Source organism: Bubalus kerabau, chromosome 9, assembly GCF_029407905.1.
Source record: "Bubalus kerabau isolate K-KA32 ecotype Philippines breed swamp buffalo chromosome 9, PCC_UOA_SB_1v2, whole genome shotgun sequence".
NCBI classification, from domain to species: domain Eukaryota; kingdom Metazoa; phylum Chordata; class Mammalia; order Artiodactyla; family Bovidae; genus Bubalus; species Bubalus kerabau.
Window position 1 is genome coordinate 23,698,716 of NC_073632.1, and position 13,875 is coordinate 23,712,590.

Genomic DNA, 13,875 nt, shown 5'->3' on the forward strand with positions numbered 1-13,875 from the left:
TGTCTGGCTCTTTGTGACCTCATGGACTGTAGCCCACCAGGTTCCTCTCTCCATGGGATTTCCCAGTCAAGAATACTGGAGTGGGTTGCCATAGCCTCCTCCAGGGGATCTTCCTGACCTAGGGATTAAGCCTGACTCATCTGTGTCTCCTGAATTGCAAGCAGATTCTTTTCTTGTTGTTGTTTAGTTTTTTATTTCATAATCATAAATTTAACTTTGAAATCCAACTAAAGTTGAAGAAGGGATAAGGAAAATATGGAACCCAAAAAACTAAAGCGAGAGCATAAAGATTATAGGATATTTCTAGCTGATGGAGGTGAAGGGTCCTTTCCTGGGCTGCAGAAAGAATGGTCTTGTGGTTAAGTAAGTTCAGTCACTCAGTCATGTCTGACTCTTTGCGACCCCATGGACTGCAGCACACCAGGCCCCTGTCCATCACCAACTCCCAGAGTTTACTCAAACTCACATCCATTGAGTCGGTGATGCCATCCAACCATCTCATCCTCTGTCGTCCCCTTCTTCTCCCACCTTCAATCTTTCCCAGCATCAGGGTCTTTTCAAATGAGTCAGTTCTTCACATCAGGTTAAATAAAGCACAAGTCAAATTTATTAGATTTGTCCACAGTCAGCAATGATCTTGTTGGTCTTGCCGTTACTGGACCCAAAGCACTGCACAAATTCCACAATATTCATGCCCTCTTTCATCTTGCCAAACACCACATGCTTGCCATCCAACCACTCAGTCTTGGCAGTGCAGATGAAAAACTGGGAACCATTTGTGTTCAGGTCAGTGTTTGCCATGGACAAGACGCCAGGACTTGTATGCTTTGGGGTGAAATTCTCATCATCAGATTTCTTGCCATAGATGGACTTGCCACCGGTGCCATTACAGGGTGTGAAGTCACCACCCTGGCACATAAATCCCGGAATTATTCTGTGAAAGCAGGAAATTCTATAACCAAATACTTTCTCCCCAGTGCTCAGAGCAGGAAAATTTTCTGCTGTTTTTAGAACTTTGCAAACAGCTTGAAAGAGATGAGGCCCAAGGGCTCACCATTGGCAGCGATGTTGAAGAACATGGTGGGGTTGACAGTGGGGTTGACCATGACCATGGACAGCATGGAAGGCTCTGGGGTGGTGGAGTCTGCAAGGCTGCAGGCAGATTCTTTACCTCTGAACCACCAGGGAAGCCCCTCCCTTGATATCAAATCACTCTCAATATCCACTTAACCTCCCCATTCTCTACCATCTCCAAGTGATGTGTGATCACCCTGGCCTGCCTTTAGCAAGAATCCTGCTAGGTTAGTTTAGCCAGAATTCCCCTGCCCCCATATTTCCCCTTAGTAATTTCCCATCCCCTGACCCTCATCCTGCTCCCTTATATTCCTGGCTATTAATCCTCACTTTTTCCTGTTGTATTTGGAGTTGAGTCCAGTCTCTCTTCCCTGATGCAAAACTCCTTGTCCCTATACAAGGGACATTCATTCATTCCCCTAAATGAATTCTGCCTCACTGTTCTTTAACAAGTATCATGGTATCATGAATTTATTTTCTTTAACAGGTAAACTATTTGATCATTAATCTGAGGACAAACAGTGACTTTATTTGTAATGAATCTTAAGTCACTGAGTTCAAGCAAAAGCAGAAACCAAATCAAGAAGGCTGGGGCCTTTTTGTAAGATTGGTTAAAAGTGTGACATCTAAGTATATATCAGTTAATTGGAGAGAATAAAAGATCAGAATAAGGGTTTGGATTTCCCTTTATAATAAGCAGTCACTGAAAGCTTTCTAGGGACGTTAGAAGATTCTGGAATGACATATAAAACAGAATGTGAAGGGGAAAAAAATAGAGACAATTTGGAGACTTTGCCAGTGCTCCAAATGAAAAATCCCAAGAGTCTAAAGTAAGCTAGTGGTGGTGAGAATGTGGAGAATGAAATGGATGTTAGAGCTGTTATGAGGGCAGAATGAATATTGATTACATGTGGGCAACAGAGGGAGAGTGAGCTGTTAACGGTGTGAAAATGTTTTCAGCTTAGGGCTCAGGAGGATGGTGTCCCCACGAAGGAGGAAATGTATTTAGTTCAGTTAAAAATGTGGTGCTGACCTTGAGAGAAAAAGAGCTCTACAGAGATAAAAAGGAATTATCAACATCCAACTGGTATTTCAAGTTATGAGCCTGGATCAAACTGACAAAGAAGAAAACAGTTTGAGAGAAGAGAAGAAATCCATGGATTAATCCATAAGAGCTGTTCATATTGAAGTTGGTGTCAGGAGATAGAGTAACCACAATGAAGAGAGAGTGGGAATGGGAGCAGAAGGGTCTATAGTGAACCAGTGGAGGTTTTTATACAAGAAGACTGTTAACACAATCGAGTGCTGCAGGGGAAGTTGAAAATGGGAAGAAGCCAGTGGGCTTGATGGCTATGAGGTCACTGATGGCTATGGGAGAACAATTTCAGCACATCAGATGAGAATATACTTTGGATTATGGTAAATGAAAAGAAGAATATAGGAATTTGCTAGCGTATTTTATTTTTGGAAAGTTTGGCAGAAAAAGGAAGGAAGCAGATAAGATTGCACTTGAACAAAAAGGTAAGAAAGGTACAGAAAGGTTGTTGTTTAAGAAGAGGGCATGTACAGGTATTTACAAACTGTAGGGAAGAGTCCTTTGAGAGGATGTGATATGAGAAGTAAGTAGTGGGAAGATTCTTCGAGAGCAAGTTCTCAGAGAAGGTCAGGCCAGGTGGCATCCAGGGCATGATGGGAAGGATTATTACCCTTTCTTTTTTCTCACTGAAATGGAAGGTAATAGAGAAGATTTGAGTCAGATAGGGGAATGTTGGGTTGTTTTTGCCTGATGATCTCAAACTTCACAGTGGTTTAGGATAAATGGAAAATGAATTTTGTGTGTTCTGATTTTATCCTTTACAGATGTTCCTTAATGCACTAAGTAAAGTGTTGTTACCAGAGTGAATCAATAGTTTATTTAATTACATATAATTGTATTAATCTTTAAATATAGAGTAGAAGATTTTCCTTAATTTTAATAAGTATATACATTCTTCAAAATTCACACATCAGAAATAACAATGTTATCCGAAAAAGGAGATACATGAATACATATTTGTGTAAAACTGAATCACTTTGCTGCACACCTGAAGCTAACACAATATTGCAAATCAACAATACTTCAATTAAAAGAGAAACAATATTGGTAGTATGAAATGAAATGAATTTAGATCAACTTTAATCCCAATGGAATAAATCTGAGTCATGAGCTCTAACTATCACTGCTGCTGCTGCTGCTGCTGCTAAGTCGCTTCAGTCATGTCCGACCCTGCGACCCCATAGACTATCACTGAAGCACACTTAAATAAGGATGTTTTCCGGGCCTGTCCTCATTTGTTAGAACTGCCCTATACCCCAACTTTTCCTTGACTTTTTCCCCTTAAATATCTTAGAGACCTTTCAATGTCAGCCTGTCCTTTATTGAAGTCACAGTTCGTCCCCTTTCCTAGCCATCTTCCTAAGGGTCCCTAGTCCCTGATGGTCAACTACTTGTGTGATCCTCTCCCACACTGTACCAGGGTTGGTCTATGTGACCAATATGGAGGAAGTGATGGTATGTCAATTATGCTATTAGGTTAAAAAACTCTGCAGCTTCCATCTTGAAAGTTTTCTCTTGCTTGTGGTTTCTTTCCTTTGGCTATCTCACTGTATGGGGAGGGTGGGGCACAGAGTGGGGAGGAGAGGAAGCCAGCTGCTCTGTTGGGAGCAGTGTCATGGAGAAGAATGGACAGCTACGGTCAATCACTAAGGAGGATCCAAGACCTGCCAACAACCACATGCGCAAGCCTAGGAATGAATCCTTCAGTAACAACAGACTCTTAAGATGACTGTGGCCCTGGCAGGTAGCTTGCTTGCATATTTCTGACCTTTAGAAACCTTTAGAAACTCTGTGCTTAGTATGTTAAGTTGATATCTTTTAGGGTAATTTGTTAAACAGGAAAAGAGAGCTAATATACTGCTTACCAGACCCTCTTCTTGGATGCCCAGCATCGATGAATTGAACCATCATCTTGCTCACTTCCATGAGCCAGGATTGGAAGTCGTCCAGGGTACCACTTTCTTATTCACTCTGCCAATCAATTATAAAGTTCTGTTAATCACTTATTGTGTCCTAGGGACTAATTTAGATACTGTGTATGTGCTATGTCGCTTCAATCATGTCCAACTCTTTGCGACCCTGTGGACTGTAGCCTGCCAGGCTCTTCTGTCCATGGGGATTCTCCAGGCAAGAATACTGGAGTGGGTTGCCATGCCCTCCTCCTGCAGATCTTCCCAGGGAATCCATTTCTCTAATGTCTCCTGCATTGGCAAGTGGGTTCTTTACCACTAGCACCATCTGGGAAGCCCAATTTAGATACTAGGATGCATTGATGAATAAAATAAAATAATCTCCTCTTATGAAATTTACATTTTAGTACAAGATCAGGCAGTAAACAGTGAATAGTATATTTGTCTGATGGTGGTGATAGGTGCTGTGAAGCATAAAAGGTGTATGAAGAAGAAAGTGGTGGTGATAGGGAACTTAGTTTATGCAGGAGAGTCAGGGAAGGCATCTCTAGTACAATGTTATTTGAAGAGATATATGAAGGAAGTGCCCCTGTGGATACCATGCAGAAAGGTAGTCCAGATGGTGGGCATCATGGATGCAAAGACCTTGAGATGGATGTGTGTTTGATGTGTTGGAGGAAACTAAGGAGACCACTGAAGTTGGATCAGAAAGACTGAATAGGAGGTTGGTAGGAAAAGCTATCTAAAAGGAGTATATAGCCTTGAAACTCATAGAAAAAAATTCTTGATTCTATTCTGTATTCATTGGGAAACCATTGAAACTTTTGAGTACAAGAGTGACAAGATCATGTTCAGGTTTCAACAGGATCATTACAGCTGTGAATAGGTTTTGCGGAGGAATGGGAGAAGGGATAACAGCAGAAAACTAACGAAGATGTAGGTCAAAGTGTTGGAGTTATAGGTGGCCTGATATGATCAGATCGTAGATGTATTTTGAAGGTAGCATTGATAATTAGTTGATGGGTTGGGTGTGGGCATGAGAGAAAGTGAAGAATCAAAGTTGTCTTCAGATGAAGTTGTGATGCTCTCATGGGCCTGAGGGAAGGATGTGTCAGTCTAGCCCCCCCAACTCTTATGTCCCCAGTTGACCACTGCTCCCCACAACCCAGCATTCCCTATGCCAAGTGTTCCCTATGCCCTGCTTCCTTACCCCAAGTGGCTCCTGAGAACTCCTGGGTGAATTCTTCAGAGCCTGTTCAAAAACGGCTGCTGTGGTAAGAGTGGCTGCAGGTTCCGATAATATTTATCTTTGAAGTTATGCTAAACTTGCTCCTATCCCAAGTTATATTAGACACTATATTCTTTCTGTGAGTGCTCAGTGGCTCAGTTGTGTCTGGCTCTTTAGGACCCCACAGGACTGTAGTCAGCCAGGCTTCTCTGTCCATGGAATCCTGGGTGGGTTCCCCTTTCCTTCTCCAGGGAATCTTCCTGATCCAGGGACCAAACCCACATCTCTTGTGTCTCCTGCGTTGGCAGGTGGATTCTTTATCAATATGCTGTTAAATGCATTTGATTGTATAAATAAATTCCTGCAGTTAATATGTATTGAGTGCTCTTCATAGATAATTTCATGACTCCTAGTAGCAACCCTATGAAGCAGGCACTGTTATTAGGACAATTTTATGGCAAAGAATACTGAGGGTTGGAAAAGTTAAGGTAATTTGCCCACATTCACACAACTAATAAGTGGTGGGGAAAAAAATGTATGTAATTCTGGGATTCCAAATTCTAGTCCAACAGAACTACATTCTTCTCTGTAAAGTGAGTAATGTCTTTAACCCACTCAGTTACACTGATTGCAAAATTATATGTCTCACTTTCAAATAATTGTATGAAAATTCTACATGTGAGGAATTAAATACTTAATGGAGAGGGATTAGTGATAAGTGCTAATAGAATCTCATAGAAATGACATCATTTCTACCTGTACATGAAAGGACTTCAGCATTCAAAATTCTCTAATAAGGACTGACTAGTACAACCTGGAGAGGGAAATGGGAAACCACTTCAGTATTTTTGCCTTGAGAACCCCATGAACAGTATGAAAAGGCAAAAGGATAGGATACTGAAAGAGGAACTCCCCAGGTTGGTAAGTGCCCAATATGCTACTGGAGATCAGTGGAGAAATAACTCCAAAAAGAATGAAGGGATGGAGCCAAAGCAAAAACAATACCCAGCTGTGGATGTGACTGGTGATAGAAGCAAGGTCCGATGCTGTAAAGAAGCAATATTGCATAGGAACCTGGAATGTTAGGTCCATGCATCAAGGCAAATTGGAAGTGGTCAAACAGGAGATGACAAGAGTGAACGTCGACATTCTATGAATCAGTGAACTAAAATGGACTGGAATGGGTGAATTTAACTCAGATGACCATTATATCTACTACTGAGGGCAGGAATACCTTAGAAGAAATGGAGTAGCCATCATGGTCAACAAAACCACAATCTGAAATGCAGTACTTGGATACAATCTCAAAAATGACAGAATGATCTCTGTTCATTTCCAAGGCAAACCAATCAATATCATGGTAATCCAAGTCTATGCTCTGACCAGTAACGCTGAAGAAGCTGAAGTTGAATGGTTCTTTGAAGACCTACAAGACCTTTTAGAACTAACACCCCAAAAGATGCCCTTTTCATTATAGGGAACTGGAATGCAAAAGTAGGAAGTTGAGAAACACCTGGAGTAACAGGCAAATTTGGCCTTGGAGTACAGAATGAAGCAGGGCAAAGGCTAATAGAGTTTTGCCAAGAGAACGCACTGGTCATAGCAAACACCCTCTTCCAACAACACAAGAGAAGACTTTATACATGGACATCACCAGATGGTCAACACTGAAATCAGACTGATTATATTCTTTGCAGCCAAAGATGGAGAAGCTCTATACAGTCAGCAAAAACAAGACTGGGAGCTGACTGTGGCTCAGATCATGAACTCCTTATTGCCAAATTCAGACTTAAGTTGAAGAAAGTAGGGAAAACCACTAGACCATTCAGGTATGACCTAAATCAAATCCCTTATGATTATACAGTGGCAGTGAGAAATAGATTTAAGGGACTAGATCTGATAGAGTGCCTGATGAACTATGGGTGGAGGTTTGTGACATTGTACAGGAGACAGGGATCAAGACCATCCCCATGGAAAAGAAATGCAAAAAAGCAAAATGGCTGTCTGAGGTGGCCTTACAAATAGCTGTGAAAAGAGAAGCGAAAAGCAAAGGAGAAAAGGAAAGAGATAAGCATCTGAATGCAGTTCCAAAGAATAGCAAGGAGAGATAAGAAAGCCTTCCTCAGTGATCAATGCAAGGAAATAGAGGAAAACAATAGAAGGTGAAAGACTAGAGATCTCTTCAAGACAATTAGAGATACCAAGGGAATATTTCATGCAAACATGGGCTCGGTAAAGGACAGAAACGGTACAGACTTAACAGAAGCAGAAGATATTAAGAAGAGGTGGCAAGAATACACAGAAGAACTGTACAAAAAAGATCTTCACGACCAAGATAATCACAATGGTGTGATCACTCACCTAGAGTCAGACATCCTGGAATATGAAGTCAAGAGGGCCTTAGAAAGCATCATTATGAACAAAGCTACTGAAGGTGATGGAATTCCAGTTGAGCTATTTCAAATCCTGAAAGATGATGCTGTGAAAGTGCTGCACTCAATATGCCAGCAAATTTGGAAAACTCAGCAGTGGCCACAGGACTGGAAAAGGTCAGTTTTCATTCCAATCCCAAAGAAAGGCAATGCCAACGAATGCTCAAACTACCGCACAATTGCACTCATCTCACACTAGTAAAGTAATGCTCAAAATTCTCCAAGCCAGGTTTCAGCAATATGTGAACTGTGAACTTCCTGATGTTCAAGCTGGTTTTAGAAAAGGCAGAAGAACCAGAGATCAGATTGCCAACATCTGCTGGATCATCAAAATGCAGTAGAGCTCCATAAAAACATTTATTTCTGCTTTATTGACTATGCCAAAGCCTTTGACTGTGTGAATATCAATAAACTGTGGCAAATACTTCAAGAGATAGGAATAACAGACCACCTGACCTGCCTCTTGAGAAACCTAAATGCAGGTCAGGAAGCAGCAGTTAGAACTGGACATGGAACAACAGACTGGTTCCAAATAGGAAAAGGAGTACATCAAGGCTGTATATTGTCACCCTGCTTATTTAACTTATATGCAGAGTACATCATGAGAAATGCTGGGCTGGAAGAAGCACAAGCTGGAGTCAAGATTGCCGGGAGAAATATCAATAACCTCAGATATGCAGATGACACCACCCTTATGGCAGAAAGTGAAGAGGAACTAAAGAGCCTCTTGATGAAAGTGAAAGAGGAGAGTGAAAAAGTTGGCTTAAAGCTCAACATTCAGAAAACAAAGATCATGGCATCTGGTCCCATCACTTCATGGGAAATAGATGGGGAAACAGTGGAAACAGTGTCAGACTTTATAATTTTTGGGGGCTGCAAAATCACTGCAGATGATGATTTCAGCCATGAAATTAAAAGACGCTTACTCCTTGGAAGGAAAGTTATTACCAACTTAGATAGGATATTAAAAAGCAGAGACATTACTTTGCCAACAAAGGTCTGTCTAGTCAAGGCTATGGTTTTTCCAGTAGTCATGTATGGATGTGAGAGTTGGACCATAAAGAAAACTGTGCACCAGAGAATTGATGCTTTTGAACTGTGGTGTTGGAGAAGACTCTTGAGAGAGTCCGTTGGACTGCAAGGAGATCCAACTGGTCCATCCTAAAGGAGATTAATCCTGGGTGTTCATTGGAAGGACTGATGTTGAAGCTGAAACTCCAATAGTTTGGCCACCTAATGCAAAGAGTTGACTCCCTGCTGCTGGGAGGGATTGGGGGCAGGAGGAGAAGGGGACGACAGAGGATGAGATGGTTGGATGACATCACCGACTCAATGGACATGAGTTTGGGTAAACTCCGGGAGTTGGTGATGGACAGGGAGGCCTGGCGTGCTGGGTTTCATGGTGTCGCAAAGAGTCAGACACGACTGAGCGACTGAACTGAACTGAACTGAACTGAGTACAACCTACACTACTAGCTAAATGTTTATTCCAAAATAATCTAATTTGTATGATAAGCTGGTATGAGGATTGTCATGGATGCCAATATTGAAATATCTTTTCTACATGAGTCACAAACCAGGCTGATAGATTGATGTGACATTTCCCATTTGGTCCCTCATTTTCTAAATTGTTATTTTGTCTTAAGCTCACCCTGGTGTATTTGGCATTAGGAGCTACCAGTACTCAATCACCCATTACTTTTCTAGAGAAAATAAAGTTCAGGGTTAAAAATAAAAGAAATGCCTCTGGCATTTTGCATTTCTTACACGTCTGATATTCTCAACTATCTTAAAATTCATTACAGATGCTATAAGATTATTCAAATAATGATGGTAACATGGTAGTTCAATAGTCCATTTGCTTTCTTTTCATTATAAAATGATGTTTAAAAAGTACTTTAAGCTTCTTGGAAGCAAATCACTACTACTGTGGTAATGATTGCTATTAATTTTGGTCATTTTTTCCTCCTTTTTTGGATATAAAGAAAATATCTGAGAAAGGGGAAATGCCTACACTATTTTGCATGTAAATTTAAGAAGAAAGGCTGTTATTTTTTAAAGATCCATTGATGGAATATTTGAAATTATTTTTCTGCTTCTAATTATTTGGCAGAAAACAGAAAAATTCTGTAAAACAATTATCCTTCAATTAAAGAATAAATGCATTTAAAAATAAGCAGGGACACATACAGAAGAAAAAGAAATTAGAGACTTTGAGTGACAAGACTCCAGTCACCTTTTTTCTTTATAAAATTGGTTGTTCTGTTTTAATCCTAAAATTTTACCAATGTAGTTGAGTGTCAAATCCAGACAGAAGCTATTAAAAAAAAAATCAACTTGGACACGATGAATTCTAAGCTCCTCAATCCAAGTTCAAGTTCTTTTTTTTTTTTTTTAATTTTATCTACAGTGGGTCTTCATTGTGGCATGTCGGCTTAGTTGCCTCATCACACGTGGGATCTTAGTTTCCTGACCAGGGATTGAACCTGCATCTTCTGCTTTGGAAGGTGGATTCTTAACTATTGGACCACCAGGGAAGTCACCAAGTACTTTTTCCTCCACAAAGCAAAAAAGGCAGACTACGGACAAAAATGGTCTTAGGGCCTTACCTCAGGGTTGCAGATTTTCCTCCCTTGATTCCTTTCCTCTAAGTTTGGCAACATGGGAAGATTCCCTTTTGTCAGGTCTGAGTTGCTTTCCATTACTCTTTTCTCAAAGACCTGTTTTGCTGAACCTTTTTCCAAAAACAGAGTTTGACCAGTGGATTTTAGGTACTTCATCTTCTCCATAACTTCCTGAAGAAGTTGAAATATTTCATAGACCTTGTCTTTACACCTTTGCTTTCCCTTGAGCTACCAAAGAAGGAATGACCTGGAAGGGCTGGGTGCTGAGTTGTGGTGGGAAGAAGGTTTCAGTGGAAGGAGGGTAAAGAATCAAAGATGCAAATATGAAAACTTTTCTTGTACTCTTTTTTAAAAATTATGCTTAAATAATAAAATTAAAATTTGGAAGACATGACTCTTTCTAAGTAAAAAATGACTCTAGTGTCTTTAGTTGTTGAATGATGACGGGAAAGATTGAAGGCAAAAGAAGAGGCCGGCAGAGGATGAGATGGTTAGATAGTATCACGGACTCAATGGACATGGATTTGAGCAAACTCCAGGAGGTAGTGAAGAACAGAGGAGCCTGACATGCTGCAGTCCATGGGGTCGTAAAAAGTGAGATGTGACTTAGCAACTGAACAGCAAGTTCAGTTACACTTAGCTCATATTTCAATTATGTCTCCTATGTGCCAGGCACTCTCTAATTGTTTTACATATATTGCCTCATTTAATCCCCATACCAACCTTAGGAAGCAGATACTATATATTTTTTTTTTTTTGGTTTTCTTCCAGTTTTATTGAGATATAATTGACATATAATATTTTTAAGTTTAGGGTGTATAACATAATGATTTAACATATGTACATGTTGCAAAATGATTACCACAATAATTTAGTTAATCTCAATCATCTCACATAGTCACTTTTTTTTCTTATAATGAGAACTTTAAAGATCTACTCTTTTTTTTTCTTTTTTCTTTTAAATTTTATTTTATTTTTAAACTTTACAATATTTTAATGGTTTTGCCAAATATCGAAATGAATCTGCCACAGGTATACACGTGTTCCCCATCCTGAACCCTCCTCCATCCTCCCTCCCCATACCATCCCTCTGGGTCATCCCAGTGCACCAGCCCGAAGCATCCAGTATCATGCATCGAACCTGGACTGGAGACTCGTTTCATATATGATATTATACGTATTTCAATGCCATTCTCCCAAATCATCCCACCCTTTCCTTCTCCCACAGAGTCCAAAATACTGTTCTATACATCAGTGTCTCTTTTGCTGTCTCGTATACAGGATTATTGTTACCATCTTTCTAAATTCCATATATATGTGTTAGTACACTGTATTGGTGTTTTTCTTTCTGGCTTACTTCACTCTGTATAATAGGTTCCAGTTTCATCCATCTCATTAGAACTGATTCAAATGTATTCTTTTTAATGGCTGAGTAATACTCCATTGTGTATATGTTCCACTGCTTTCTTATCCATTCACCTGCTGATGGACATCTAGGTTGCTTCCATGTCCTGGCTATTATAAACAGTGCTGTGATGAACATTGGGGTACACGTGCCTCTTTCCCTTCTGGTTTCCTCAGTGTGTATGCCCAGCAGTGGGATTGCTGGGTCATAAGGCAGTTCTATTTCCGGTTTTTTAAGAAATCTCCACACTGTTCTCCCTCGTGGCTGTACTAGTTTGCATTTCCACCAACAGTGTAAGAGGGTTCCCTTTTCTTCACACCCTCTCCAGCATTTATTGCTTGTAGACTTTTGGATCTCAGCCATTCTGACTGGTGTGAAATGGTACCTCATAGTGGTTTTGATTTGCATTTCTCTGGTCATGAGTGATGTTGAGCATCTTTTCATGTGTTTGTTAGCTATCTGTATGTCTTCTTTGGAGAAATGTCTATTTAGTTCTTTGGCCCATTTTTTGATTGGGTCATTTATTTTTCTGGAATTGAGTTGTAGGAGTTACTTGTATATTTTTGAGATTAGTTGTTTGTCAGTTGCTTCATTGGCTATTATTTTCTCCCATTCTGAAGGCTGTCTTTTCACCTTGCTTATAGTTTCCTTTGTTGTGCAGAAGCTTTTAAGTTTAATTAGGTCCCATTTGTTTATTTTTGCTTTTATTTCCAATATTCTGGGAGGTGGGTCATAGAGGATCCTGCTGTGATCTATGTTGGAGAGTGTTTTGCCTATGTTCTCCTCTAGGAGTTTTATAGTTTCTGGTCTTCCGTTTAGATCTTTAATCCATTTTGAGTTTATTTTTGTGTATGGTGTTAGAAAGTGCTCTAGTTTCATTCTTTTACAAGTGGTTGACCAGTTTTCCCAGCACCACTTAAACAGGCCAGGGCCGGCTTCAGGGGCCTGCAGATCTGTGCGATTACACAGGGCCTCAGAGGGACCCTGCATTGGTGTAATGCCATGTTGTCATCGCCTTCAAAGTTTTCATAATTTTTGAACAAGAAACATTGCATTTTCATTTTTCCTGGGCATAGGAAAAGCCTGGGCAATAGCAGAGCAGTGGGAAGCTGCATCAGCACTGACTGCTAAATCATGCCCTGTTATGTGGGTTTGGGAAGAGAGAGGCTGGAAGAATATGCAGCCTGGGGTTGAGTTTACCTTGTAAGGTGATGCTGGGGGCTGACAAGATTTGAATTATGGAAGCATAAATGTGCAAGTAGACTGCATGCTTCCCACATTAATGTAGTGTATGTTATAGATTCACAGTGAACTTCTGAAAAACATTTGTTAGTGACCATTTTACTCAACTCACAGATAACACAGGAAGCACATGAATAAAAAGCCATTATTGCTACATCTTGGATTGGAATCATTCATTAAAATGTGAAGCACATAGAGCCAGAACATTTAGACTTTTTTGTTTCTTTTCTTTTGCACTTTAGTGTATGAGAAGAAAGACCAGACAAAACCGTTGACAAGAGAAATATAATGGACCAAGGTTTGGAAATGACATTATTCTCCCATAGAATCATATTTACTTGACTTCAGTGTGTTTTCTGTGGTCTGAGACAAACACACATTTCCTAGGTGATCCTATTAAATAGCACTTCCCTGGTGGCTCGGTGGTAAAGAATCTGCCTGCAATGCAGGGAATGTAAGAGACATGGGTGGGACCGCTAGGTCAGGAAGATTCCCCTGGAGAAGGAAATGGCAATCCATTCCAGGATTCTTACCTGGGCAATCCCATGGATGGAGGAGCCTTGCAGGCTACAGTCCATGGGGTTTCAAAGAGTTGGGGGTGACTTAGCAACTAAATAACAACAATCCAACGCCATGTGTTTCCAGGCTCCTATGTGTGTCTGGAGCTCTGAAATTCACAGCCTGATCCTGAGTTCACTTCTGACTTGGAGATTTGATTATTAGACACCTCCATGAGGATGATTCTCAGGCACTGCTGATGAGGAAGTCCAGAACTGAGTCTTTGATCAACCTCTCTTGAAACCCTTCTTCCTCCAACATGCCCACTTGGAACATGCCTGCTTCTGTCACCCTTGCAGTTACTCA

The 13,875-nt window shown here is 40.5% G+C and overlaps 1 pseudogene; it reads right to left on the bottom strand.

Moving 5' to 3' along the window:
* Positions 1 to 609: 609 nt before the first annotated feature.
* On the bottom strand, positions 610 to 1,106 carry LOC129659966 (peptidyl-prolyl cis-trans isomerase A-like; annotated as a pseudogene).
* Between the last annotated feature and the right edge of the window lie 12,769 nt (positions 1,107 to 13,875).